A 13,968-nucleotide genomic window follows, 5' to 3' on the forward strand; every position below is an offset into this window, starting at 1 on the left:
CTGTGACGTGTCAATAAGTCAGGACGTCCTGCTTTTATGAGTGCGTAGATCCAAAACGGATACGTTTGGGAAGGGCTTTACAGTCCGCTTGGAGCGTTTCGAGGGTAGCGACCAGTGTTCCCTCTAAGCTGTCCGCTTGTGCGCGCGCACATAACTTTTCGAGGGAGCGCACACGTCCTAAAATTGTGCGCACGGGGAGCTGGGGGGGGCGGGCAGTCCGTCCAGGGTGCCGTCCAGGGTGACGCTGGCACTCCTCCAGAGACGGACAGTAATGTCCACCGCTGGAGGAGCAAGCTCAGTTGGGGAGATCAAAAATCTCACCCCAACCTCCGATCCTGCTCCCTTGTGATGCGCGCGGCAACTGATGCTGTGCGTCGGGATTTGATGTCAGATCCTGGCGCACAGCACTGAAGCCACGCCCACCGCCTTCACTGCACCAGAAGGACAGGACACAGAAGAAGAAGAAGAAGAAGAGGCAAGAGGAAGAACAAAGAGGAGGAGGAAAAGTAACTAACAGAGGAAAGGCAGGAAAACATTAAGTGAGAGGGGATTAGTAAGTGTGTGAGAGTGTGTGTGTGTGATAGCATGGATGTGTAAGTGGGGGGGGTGATAGCATGGTATAGGGAGGCTGTAATCACATTAATATGATGCCCAGGTTCCAGCATGTACTGGCTGCCTGAGCATGATAGGAGTGTGATTGCTGTTATGAATTATATATATATATATATATAATATTGTTGTTGTTTTTTTCTTGTTCAATTTTGGTGTGTTATTTTTAATAAAGTGGGTTGTTGTTTTTTAGGGGGGGGCATTTTCAGTTTTGGTCAAGTGAATGCTGAATTTTCGGTCCAGAATTTTCATTTCGGTGCATCCCTATATACTAAGCCAGACACTGAAGCGGTAGGTCTACACCACATCAATGTTTGGCTTAGTATATAGTGATAGGGCTTATGCTACATTATTGGCAATGTCTGGCTCAATGTATAGTGATAGGTGTTATGCTGTACCACCGTCAGTGCGTGCCTCAGTATATAGTGATAGATGTTATGCTACCCCACCGTCAATGTTTGCCTCAGTATATAATGTTACCAGTTATGCTGTACCACCGTCAATGAGTGCCTCAGTAAATAATAACAGTTATGCTGCACAACTGTCAGGGGCGTGCTGGGCCGGGGAGCAGGGGGGCAATTGCCCCCCAGGCCGCCCTGAATCTGGGACGTCGGGCTGGCCGGGTGGCCGGCAGATGAACATTCATGGCAGCCGCAAAGTTAAAAACTAAGCGGCTGCCACCGGGACTGTCCGCCGTGGCGGTAGCGTACCTGGCGGGGGGCGGTCCGCCTGGTGTGCCGCTCACTGAGGGGTGCCGGCACGCCTCCAAAAACGATGCGCGCGGCAACTGTGCCTGTGCGTCAGGACTTGATGTCAAATCCCGGCGCACAGCACTGAAGCCACGCCCACCATCTTCCACGCTCTCTGCACCGGAAGGACGGGACACAGAAGAGGAAGAATGAAGAGGAGGAGGAAAAGTGACAGTGCCAGAGGAAAGGTAGGAAAATATTAGTAAGTGTGTGAGAGTGATGGGTGTTATGCTATAGTTTATGATGAATGTTTGTGAATGAGGGTTTGAGATTGCATGGAAGTGTGGGGGGATAGCATGGCATAAGGAGGCTGTCTAGGCATGATAGGAGTGTGATTGCTGTTATCAATTTTTTTTTTGTCCAACTGTGGTGTGTTAACAACACTTTTATTAAAAGTAAATTACATACCAAAATTGGACAGAAAAATTCAATAACAGTATTAATAGATATATATGATTGCAAACAGCAATCACACGCCTATCATGCTAAGTCAGCCAGTACATGCTAGAACCTGGGCATGATAGGATTGTGATTGCTGTTAATTATATATATGTTTATATATGTATATATATATATATATATATATATTAATATTATTGATTGTTTTTTTTTGTCTAATTTTGGTGTGTTACTTTTGATAAAGTATTTTAAAAGTTTTTTTTTTTTCGGTTTTGGCCAAATGAATGCAGAATTTTCAGTTTCGGTCCAGAATTTTCATTTCGGTGCATCCCTACTATATACTAAGCCAGTCACTGAAGTGTTAGGCCTACACCACATCAATGTTTGGCTTAGTATATAGTGATAGGGGTTGTACTGCAGTATTGTCAGTGTCGGGCTCAAAGTATAGGCACACATTGACGGTGGTACAGCGTAATCCCTAAGTATATAATGATAACAGTTATGCTGTACCACCGTCAATGTGTGCCTCAGTATATAATGATAACAATTTTGCTGTACCCCTGTCAATGTTTGCCTAACCACAGAAACTATGCAGTTTTAAAGAGTGTGTGTGTGGGGGGGGGGTGCCACATGCAGGATCTGCCACAGGTGCCAAATACTTTAGGTACGCCCTTGTGTCATGCGGCAGTCAGGCCCAATGGCCATTCCTCAGCTCTTCGTCCCACGTCTTAAAAGGGGTGGGATAAAGAGCTGAGGCACGGCTATTGGGCGGCGCGGTGCGTGCACGCCGGCCGCTTTAATTTCATTAGGCGCCTGTGGAGTGACTGCCGCACGGCGGCCGCTTTCAATGTCGCTCACAGCCGCTTTGGTGGCGCAATGGGCCACTTGACTAGACTTGCCCCCCAGGCCTTAGGCTGCCAGCCCTTCCCTGACCACTATCAATATTTGCCTCATTATATAATGATAGCAGTTATGCTGCAACACCGTCAATGTCTGCCTCAGTATATAGTGATAGGTGTTATGCTGCACCCCAGTCAATGTGTGCCTCAGTATATAGTGATATGTGTTATGCTGTACCCCTGTCAATGGTTGCCTAACGACAGAAGCTATGCAGTTTTTCCCAATAAAAAAAAATAAAATATATATATATATATATATATATACACATATATACAAACACACATATATATATATTGATCCTTTATGCAGCCAAATTAACTTTTGCAGTGAGAATTTCACCTTTAAAATAGACCATGGAGTCAAAAGGGTTGGAAATATATAGCTCTGCCCCCCTTGCAATGTGATTTTTTTTTCAGCTCCACCAACTTCGCTTTATATGTACTGTAGAAGCATATTGTGCGCACAAAATTTTGGCTCTGGGAAAATTTTGCACAACAGAAATTTTCTGCGCACACCACCCAAGAAAAATTAGAGGGAACATTGGTAGCGACCTTTGCCCTCTGCGTTGCCTTGAGACCTAACCAAGATGAGCCGTTGCTGATACATGAGGATAGCACTTATCTCAGGCGCTTCCTTTCTGCCTTGTCGCTTCCCCTACTGAGTGTTGCTCTCATTCTTTTTGAATTGGAGCTGCGATGCGGGCAGCTAGATGGGGCTTAGAGGATTCAGGAATTAAGAGGATTGGGCGCTGGGAATCTGTACGTTTTAAGTCCCTATTTGGTATATAAAAAAAGAGACACAGGATGGATAGTACTTTGCAGAATGAAGATAAAAAAAAAATAAAAAAATGAAAAAATAATTTGTCAAAAAAAGGAAAGGAAACCCACAAAGGTTTTTAAAAAATAAAAGCGAGGAATAACATTTTCGTGGATACTTGACTGTGTTTTGGTCTTTGTGTGTTGTTAGTGTGCACACTGGTTTGTGTTGGCAAGTTGCGTTTTTTGTACTATTTGATATTGTTTTCATTTCTTTCCGGTTGCATGCCATGTTTAGTCTGGATAGTTGGCCATTCATATGTGTTTTTGGCTGAACGTAGAGCTGCGATTTGGCGTTCTGGACGACAGCGGGGTTTTCCTCTACCGAAGGTGCAGATCCGTTGGATGGGCGTGAGAGGTCTTCGATAGGAAGGGGTCATGAAGTAAAGCGTGCTGTCTGACTTGACAGACCACCTCAAATTCTGGTATTGCATGTGGGGGGTAACGATTTGTGTTCTGTGCCTTTAAGGCGCCTCAAAAAGGACATCAAATGTGATATCATCTTCTTATTTTATGGCCCGTAATCACTCCTAGATTGTTTTGGAGGGGAGCGAGGTCATTAAGGATTAATAGAACCCGCATTAATGTTAACAGGGCTATTTCTTGTTTTGTTGCTTTACAAGGGGGTATGGTAATATTGCACCCTGAGATTACACCGGATTCCCTAGTGCTGTTCAGGGATGATGATGTTCATTTAAGCGATCTGGGGACCGTTTTATGGTGTTTGGAAGTAACCACGGGCATAGAGCAAGCAATTAAGACGTGTAAGTGAGTCAGAATTTTTATGGAGATAGGTTGTATGCAATGTTCTAATTGGTTGTTACGCCAAGATTCTGTTTCTGGTTTCTCACTCCACGGGTTCAGTCCCTGGCGGTTATCATATGGTAGGGTGTTCCGACCCAAACGGATTCCATTGGTATTTGGCTGGATATCCCTACAGAATGTTGGCACTTAATTGATATGTTTTACATGTTGTGATAGCATATCCTATCTCTTATTATCTTCATTTATTTTTGTTAATAATTCGTCACTGTAATAAAGCACTGTGGCCTTACACTTTCCAACGATCCTCACGTCTCCGGTGTTTTTATTTAAGGTTTATTTTGATCAAGCTGCATGTTAATATATAGTGCCCAAGTCATGTCTACTACAGGATGGGGGGCTCAGGCCCCCCAACATTTTGGGAGCTTTGAAGCAAATGGTTGATTAATCCAGCCCTGCTGCTCATAAATTAGATTGTATAGGATATTCTAAAGCCTCATATATTATTATTAGGCACAAACAATTTATAAAATGCATGTTTTTTATTCTGTTTTAGAATACTAGTTTGCTGGAACACCTGATAAGTACATTGCTTGCCAATTATCAAACGTTTTACAATGAATCTCTTTCATTGCGTTGATATTATTTGAGCGTCAAGGAAGAGATGAGATGACTGAACAAATCAATATGGTTGATTTGCATAAGATAATGGTTCACTTCGATTGCTGTTGAATTTCTCAGCATGTAAAAGGTTTTAATAAATCAAATTCTTCACATTCTATTACCTTTTCAATTAAGTACATTCTGTTTTCTGGCAATTTGGCAACAACTGTTCCATTTAGCTTTGAGGCAGATTAAGATCAAATAACTATTTTTGATGTATTTTTCTGTAAGTATTAAGGTAACCATTTTTTATCATTAGCTTTGTGTATTTCAATAAAGGGGAAAATTATTTTTTATAATGACCTGCTACTATTATGGTTGCAACGCCTATGACTTTAGTGTAGGCCATACAGGAGATCTAGATACGGAGTAAGGAATACCTGCTGCAGAGAGAAGGTAATTTTTCTCTTTTTTTTTTTTTAATTGCCAACATGGTGACAATATACTGGTTATTTTATTAGCATATATATCGTTAAGTCATAGAGTTAACAGATGTTATGGCAAATTATTTACTAAGGATTTTTTTCACATGTTAGAACTACAGATATTCTATGGAAATATATGCCAGGTTTGAAAACACAATCACTAGAGTTCCTCTTCTTATTACATGCGCCCCTGTTGGGATTTAGACAATATATGAAGATTATTGGGCTCTAGTAGATATAAGTCTACCAGTAGATATAGGCAGGTTAGGACTAGTTATTGGGCACACTGAGGGGGGCTCCTCTCAAGTAGTTTTATTACCACTATTGCAATAAGGGCACATGGGAGACACCACTGGGCATTATGCTCAATGCTCGAAATCCCAACGCAATAGCATTGCAAACTCTTCTTAGCAATCTGAGAGGTGTATACGATTTTGCAGCTTCTATAAAGTGCTACTACTATTGTGCTTACTAGAAGCAGCTTGTTGGTTGGAAACTAATTAAATATTTAATATTCTAACCTGTATTCACTGATGAACAGAACAAGGTCAAATTAGCTATTTTTGTGGAGTAATAGTTGCAAAATGTTCCCCAATTTGTTTGAAAATTGGATTAATCACGTGAGCAGATCTGTATTATTAGAATGCCCACCTGCATAGCTGGAGTGTTTTTCTCATGCCCTCGTCTAATACTGGTGCACAACTTTCAACAGCACATTTAAGGACCTAAAGTCTCAATGGGATTTTGTTAAAGGAATCGGTTAATGCCCCTGACACCCCTACTATAGAAGAATGCCCCTGTCCTGTTTACTGAGTGTACAGTCCTGTGGAATATGATAGTGCTACTGTATATAATTACTAAATAATAATTAGAACAAAATAAACCACCCCTCCATGACGTTCACTGAGCACTGGAGAAGACTGGTGGTAAATATATCCAATGGCATGAAATGGGATAGCCTGAATATTCTGCACGGAATATAGCAAGGGCTGGGAAGAGGTTAATGCATATGGGGGGATTCTACAGAATCTGTTTGCATTTGCAATGGAGACGCCATAGATTTAAAGGGACCCCTTCGTTATCCTGTGCATTAAAATGCACAGAACACAGCTGAATTTCACCATAAAGAAACTCAATGTAACACTCAGCACCGGTAGCCAGGACAGGATAAATGGCAGAGAACGCATAGCAATTGCTCCAGGGGCCTGGTGCTCTGATTGATCCAGGTGCGAGGTGCTCACCTGTCCCATGTATTGGCGATCCGATCATGTCCCACGCATTATTGCCACACATAACGCGACCCGATAGGATTGTCGCTCAGTGAGGGAGGGACTACAAGAAACATACAGGAGGGAAGTGGAAGTACTGCGTGTGAAATATGTGTGTGTGGTGATATGTGTGTACATATGTGTATAAATGTGTATATGTATACACGTGTATGTTTGTGTGTATGTATATATATATATAGAGAGAGATATATATATAGAGAGATATATATGCCTGTGTGAATGTACATATATGTGTAGGGGCAGAATAGAAGTAGAAGTTAGAATGAGGATGAAAAATGGAAAAGACAGAGAAGCTGGATAAAAGAAAACAGGGAAGGGTATGGAAAATATGTCAGCAAGTGAGGTGCAAAAAATGATATAGGGTAAAATAAATTGCCAAAAGAGAGAGGAAAGAATAGAACAGAAGGAAATAAGACTGCAAGAAAGCAGGAGAAAAGGGGGAAAGACCTTGTGAAAGGCAGGAAATCCAGCGGCTTGGTCTGGGAGAGATGTTCTGTTCCTAACTTAATGTGCCTTGATATTTGCAGCACGGTGCTGGTGAACAGCTGGAAGACTAACCCCTTCATGGCCTTGTTTTGGTTAGACAAGGTGCCCTCTCTCACCTACTCTTTTTGCCTGTTGTATTGAGCTCATCACTTGACTTTAGTCGCTCCTATTTTCTAAGAAGATAGACCAGAGATTTTTTGGCCATGAAGAGCTGGTGACTCACAAAACAAAGTGGACATTTGTATTGTGGAGCCTCAAAGATCTCACCATTGAAGGGAAAGTACCAGTGCTGTGAAACGAGATTCCTCCCATTCTGTGGTACATGTCTCAGACCTGGCCCCCACTGGCTACCATTTGCCATTTGACATCCCCACTATGCAGAGCATTTTCATTGTATGCAACAGCGTGCGCAGGGATCTCAGAGATGTTGCAAAAGGCTTTGTGGGAATCTCCATGTCTCAATTCTTCCTACTGCCCTTGTAGGGGCAACTCAAGTTGGAAAAGTGGTACAGCTCCATCCCTTACAATTGGACTATGCATTGGTTATACGTTAATTGTGGGCAACTTTGTGAGGAACAATGGCAATACAGAAAATGGCTTCTCTATATAAATAGCAAAAGGATTCCAAGAGGTAATAAAACCCCGATTACTTACTACAAACAAAAGAAAAAAAGGAATCCTTGTTCCTAAAACGTAACTTTTATTAGCATAATCTAGAAGACGCTAATAGAGGTGTAACCTAAATACTAGTTTTCAAGGTAGTCCCTAGTTATTTGAAGGTGTAATGAGCACAAATAGGTGCATGAGGTCCTATTCCTTATACTAAGTGCCTCAAATCAAAAATGTCCTTACTGAACAATAACAGCACTGGGTAAGATGCATGACCTACAGGTGAGAAATGGTAAAGCCATTCAAATGATTGCAATTGTGATGACAAAACCTTCCTCACCCAGTGCAAGAAGTTACTGATTTTGCATTCAGTAATGCATTGCATGGGAAAACATGTTCAAGGCATGCCGACCAGGCTACATACAGTTATCTAGTAGAATATGTTTTTGCCTCCCATGGTTCTCATCATAGAAGCACTAGGATGCTCCTAGATTGGTTTCTGAGTTCTAATGAAGAAATTGAAGTAGACCAAGCAAGATTTCTCCTGGAGCAAGACTTCTCTGGAGCAAGCATTTATTCTCCAGCAAAAAATGATTTGCAGCAGTGATGATATTTCTATGATTCATGTAGGTGGTCATTACTGCAACAATATAAATGTCATAAGGCAGTCATCGATCATCTCTGATGAGCCACGAGGCATCTGATTATCTAAGTCTGACTCCCAAGCCAGGGGTATAAATCTTCATTCTTTTTCATTGGCTTGGTGAGGAGGTAAGGTAAAAAATACAGTTCAAGAAGTTTTATTTAATTCACATAAAAGTAACAATGTGTACCAAATGAAAGATATGATATTGGAGAGAGTTCAGAGGAGGCTACCAAACTGGTGAATGATTAGCAGGATACATATTATCAGGAAAGACTGAGTTCAGTATGTATAGCTTGGGGGAAAGAACAGAGAGGGGATGTGATAGAAATACTTAAATACTTAAAGGGACCAAGTGCAGGAGGGAGGTTTATTTCTAAGGAGGAGAAATGTAGGAGCACAATGTCATATCTAAAACTAGAGGGTCAGAGGCTTAGATGCATAATTGCCAACAGGCCTGAATTTTCTGACACAGTCCTGTTTTTTTTAATCCTGGCCTAAATGCTTTTAGATGAGCCCCAAAATACCCAGCGTCTGTACTGGGTAGCCTAGAACTCAATGCTGCATCCAGGAAGAAAATATAGAGAGGGTGCTAGATAAATTGAACCACCAGAAGTGAAAGACATAAAGCTATCCTGAATCTAAGACAAGACCAAGGACTGATTAAGGTCTGAGTCTTACATCTAGAAAAATGGATGGACAAGATGGGCTGAATAGTTTTTACCTGCTGTCAAATTCCAATATGCATATATAGTAATTGTAATTGTTCAGGTGCAGTTAGCCAATGACTTATATAATAAGAAACTATTAATAATTGTATGACTTCACTAATTTAATGGGAATTCTAAAGCCAGAGTGGATTCATGATTTACATATTATGGCTATTTTATCACTGACAAACATAACATCCCAAGAACAAGAAGGCAAAGGAAATATTTCCATTTATGTCAGCAATTTTTGGACATTTTGAGAAGATAAAAATAATGGTGCTGCCCTTTTCTAAATTACACTAAAATATTTTATTGCATCTTTTTCAGCTGGGGGAGAAGTCTTTTTTGGGGAAGGCTTGTTAAAAATCAACATCTGGGTTTATTCCCTAAAGGGAGAGTTGACAGCAGAGTTCTGTTTGTGCTGCTTGACTTCACTATACATTATGTAAAGCTATACAGTGAGCTTAGCTGGTCCTGTATAATGGATAGTTAAATCAGGGAGATTTCTTCATCCTCTTTAATGATGCTAGTTTGCTTTTAATGACAGAAGCTAATAGGAGGGGAATCTGACAATTTGCATTCATAGTTTCCTTTAAGGACAGGATTAGGCTCCCATGGGGGCTAACAATAGCCAGGCAGAGGCAATTTCTGCTGTATTTACTTATATAAAATAATACTCTCCCTGTTGAAATATATTCTCATCTCAAGTGATGTCACTATTCCTGTTTTCAGCCATCAGACTGTAAATGTGCCCTATTGTAATTTAGAAAAATAGTAAGAAACGTATTACAGCAGAATGTTGTATTCAGAAAATTTCATTATCAGGGTGCCTTTTTGCCCAAAGTGGCTCTGATACCTTTAAATTCACCCAGTTTGCTGAACTGGGGCAACTGGTGAGGTCATGAGAATGTCGGTTTGCGTCACGATTTAGCGTAAACCAATCGGGATTGAGGGGTGTGGACTGATTTGGAAACACAACTCCTGTGTCTTTAACACACTCGATGCTTGGGAGGACCCTTCCTTTTGCGTGTTTCTTGTTCGTTCCACGTCTATTGATGAATCCACATCCCCCGAAGCTGAGTCCTGCTCCCCGCAGACGTGGATCTAACATGTAGCTCAGGGTGTAAATGGATCTTAGTATGTAACAGGTATGTGGATATTACTGCACATTTCATGTATTGTTCGTGCTACGTGTCTGCATGATTTCAGCACTTTGTGAGTGGACAGCTCCCATCTGCAATGCCTCTGCTTAATGTTTCTACAGCGATTGCTTGGAGCATATGTGGCCACATTCTATACTGATCCTATGGGGGGGAATAAAACAGCTGGTGGTTTGAGGATAGGGGGTCACTACCAGGACAGGCTGCTAAACCTGGTGAGTCAGCAAAAGATCTCTCTTTAAATGAATTGGAGATTATGGGTTTTTAACACTAGAACATACCAGGAACCAGGATTGTGATTCATGCAGTTGTTCATTTAATATCATTTAATGCCATAATTGTACATATTTGTGACTTTGTTTCAAATAACCCAGCAGGGATGATCTGACACTTTTAGGAAAGCAGCAGTTTCTTTATGGAATGCTGTTTTTTAAGTAACATTTTGTGCCACTGGGTTGTTGGGCTGTTGAGTGGAAATCAGTGTTTATGTACAGATACATCACTGTTTTGTTCTAAATAGTCTGTTAGTATTAATAAATGATACACAAAGTGATACTTTGATTGAGAAAAATGTAGACTGTGACAAGACCCCTGTAACATCATCCAACAGCACAATGGGATGAGATGTGTGTTGAATCAAGTGAATTCAGATCTCTAAACCATAATGCTCTCTGCCAGCATATATATGTATGTATATATATATATATATATATATATATATATATATATATATATATATAATATATATATATAAAATAACATTACAGAGGGATAAGATTTAGATAAGCATCAAACATAACTGCTACCATCATGTATCTCTCTGTCTATATATATATATATATATATATATATATATATATATATATATATATATTTATATACATGGAAGTTGAATGTATCAGTGTAAATCACAGTATGTATCATTTAATGTCATTTGGTAGATATATTATATATATATTTACATATATATATTATATATTATATATTATATATATATTTATATATATTTATATATTGTATACAACAAAGAAGCTTCTTATGAGGGATATTTATTGGATAAGAACAATGCCCTGTTTACCCTGTATGTAGATTATCAGATTATATGCTATAGGTTTTATTATCCATGAAAACCACACGTGGCTTTTTAATGTTAAAATGATGTCAACTATATCAATAATTCTTTTTCCAGCATGTTTTCTTACTCAGCTATAGTAAGCAATACAAACAGTAGTAATGCCACCAGCATTTGTAAATATTTTTTAATAATTTTTGCATGGTTTTGTAAATTCATTCTCATCCACTAATTACAGTTTCTTAGCTGCTATTGTGCACATTGTATCTTTGTCTCACATACAACGCACAGGCCATATGCCTTAATAACCATTCAGGAGTTAAGTGCTAACCACGGGGCAGTTAGAAGAAATGCTCTGTTGGTTTCCTTGGTGATTCCTTCTCATTCAGAATCTTGTCCCGGAATTATTATAACTATAGGCCATAAAATGACATAAAATGTTTTCGCTGGTATTCTGTGTTAGTGGTGAAGGTATTGAGCATATGTAGGCCTTTTTGTTATTGGTGAAAAAATAGCATTTCTACATTGTCAGATGGCTACACGCAAGAAGCAGGAATCAAGCAGAAACCATAAGAACGCTAAACAGGCTCATATGGTTTGGGTAGTCTTGGTGAACAATTCTATGTAAACAGTCCATATATTTTAATATGTGGGAGGTAATATGCATGTACTGTATTGAGAAAGCCAAAGCCATCTCCTGTGGCCAGTGGCCTGCTCGGAATGGCAATGTCTTCTAGAGCGTTATTGGCTAATTGTATGCATGTATGCGCAGCTACATATACCATCTGATGCAATGATATTTGTGCATTGTTAATAATCCAGTCAGGCTGCCCCATTACAAGGCCAGAGTTATACCATATTGTCAGGTTAATGTTTAACATATTGCTTTGCGGGTCACAAAATAAATCTGTTAATTACATGTTAATTGGAGGTCTCATTAAAATCTGGAAGGACAGCAGCACCATAGGACTGAGTTATACAGGCCTGTTACATTACAAGAACGCTATATGTGGCACAAGGCCCTGAATATAGCAAACTACGAAAATATACATAAAATCTAGAAGTAACCCTAGTAAAATCTAGTGATCCCACCAAATATTACACTTTGTATTCTATGGCATTAACATGTCACATTTTAAGTGTCATACGCACTTTTAAAAAAAAACAATCAGATTTATATAATATGTCTGAATAGTAGGTGGGTCAGACACCACACCCCATATGACATATATATATATATATATATATATATATACATCCCTCTATGTAATGGATGCCCTTTAGATTTGTAATACGGAGACCTTTGTCCCTTTTGTCTCTGTCTGCTTAAATTGGCTTTTGTCTGGATTACCCATTGTACAGCGCTGCGGTGTCTGTTGGAGCTTTATAAAGGAAAAATAATTATATAGTGATTAATCACATTACATGGTATATATGGTTATATGTAGTATGTAAATAGTTATTTATTCTCTCTTTTGGTCCTGTTGGAAAAATGAACTAACAAAAGGGCCCTGTATGGGGAAAGTATGTAAAAATATAGTTTTTTTGGTTGCTGCTATGATTATCTGAGAAAAAAATCTGGGAAGCGTGTGATGGGACCTTTGCATTGATTAGCAGATGGGCAGACCCATCATACAATGAAAGAGCACAAAGGAGAGCAAAATGAAATGGAGCCAGCATTAACAAAGAGTTAATCCTGTTAAAGGAATACTTGGAATCTTTGGTCTCTCAGAGTGTTAACTCTTTCTGTGCTCCCACCAATCCCATACAAAGCTTTTTGCTTCCATCTGGCATCCATCTGGTACTGAAAAAGTTACAGACTAAATATTACACAGTATTCATCATAAATTATTATTATTATTATTATTATTATTCAGTCTATTTGGATGTTTCATCCTGGAGCCAATCCTAAAATGCACTTATTAAATAATTGCATTCAATATAAAAAATAGTAGGCTTGTTGAGTTTTGTGTTTATAATTAAAACCTACCACAAATATGCCTTCCCCTGTTGTGACAATACTGATTATCATGTATATTTTGCCATTACCATATGCACACTTCTTTCACTCACTGAAACATCTGCTGCTTACTAAAACAAATCTTTTGGAGTCTTTTTTTTTTTTTAAGGATCAATAACGGAGACAGAAGCATGATGCTTTTGGATATTTTATTTCAGAACTATTCAAAAATATAATTATTCAGTGATATTATTGCAAGGCACACATGTACCTTTAACATAAACATACATCATTTAAAAAAGTTGTAGACCTATGATACGTGTTGATATAAGTGTTATGCTATGAGAGTCCGCTTGCTGCACTTGATATGGATGAGCGGATGAATCTCAACAGTCAGGTAGCCACATTTCCCTCAATTTAATTTTTTAAAACAAAAAACTTTAGATCAATCAGATATAAGGACTTCCTGACCCGTCACCTCCTCGCTTCCAAACCACCTCACCCGTCACCTCCTCGCTTCCAAACCACCTCACCACCCCCACCTCCTCCTCACCAAGCCAGCACCTGCTCCCCAGCGCCTTCTCCTCACCATCTCCTTTTTGTCTTCTGTGGCTGCCTTGCATTGTGTCGGGGACATTATGTGCCCCTGCGACCCTGCCAGACATCAGTAGCACAGCCGGCTGTTCCCCAGACAGCTAATATTCAATTAAAAAAACA

Source organism: Sceloporus occidentalis, unplaced genomic scaffold (genome assembly GCF_023333645.1).
Source record: "Sceloporus occidentalis isolate IW3139 unplaced genomic scaffold, rSceOcc1.0.p SCAF_11, whole genome shotgun sequence".
NCBI classification, from domain to species: Eukaryota; Metazoa; Chordata; class Lepidosauria; order Squamata; family Phrynosomatidae; genus Sceloporus; species Sceloporus occidentalis.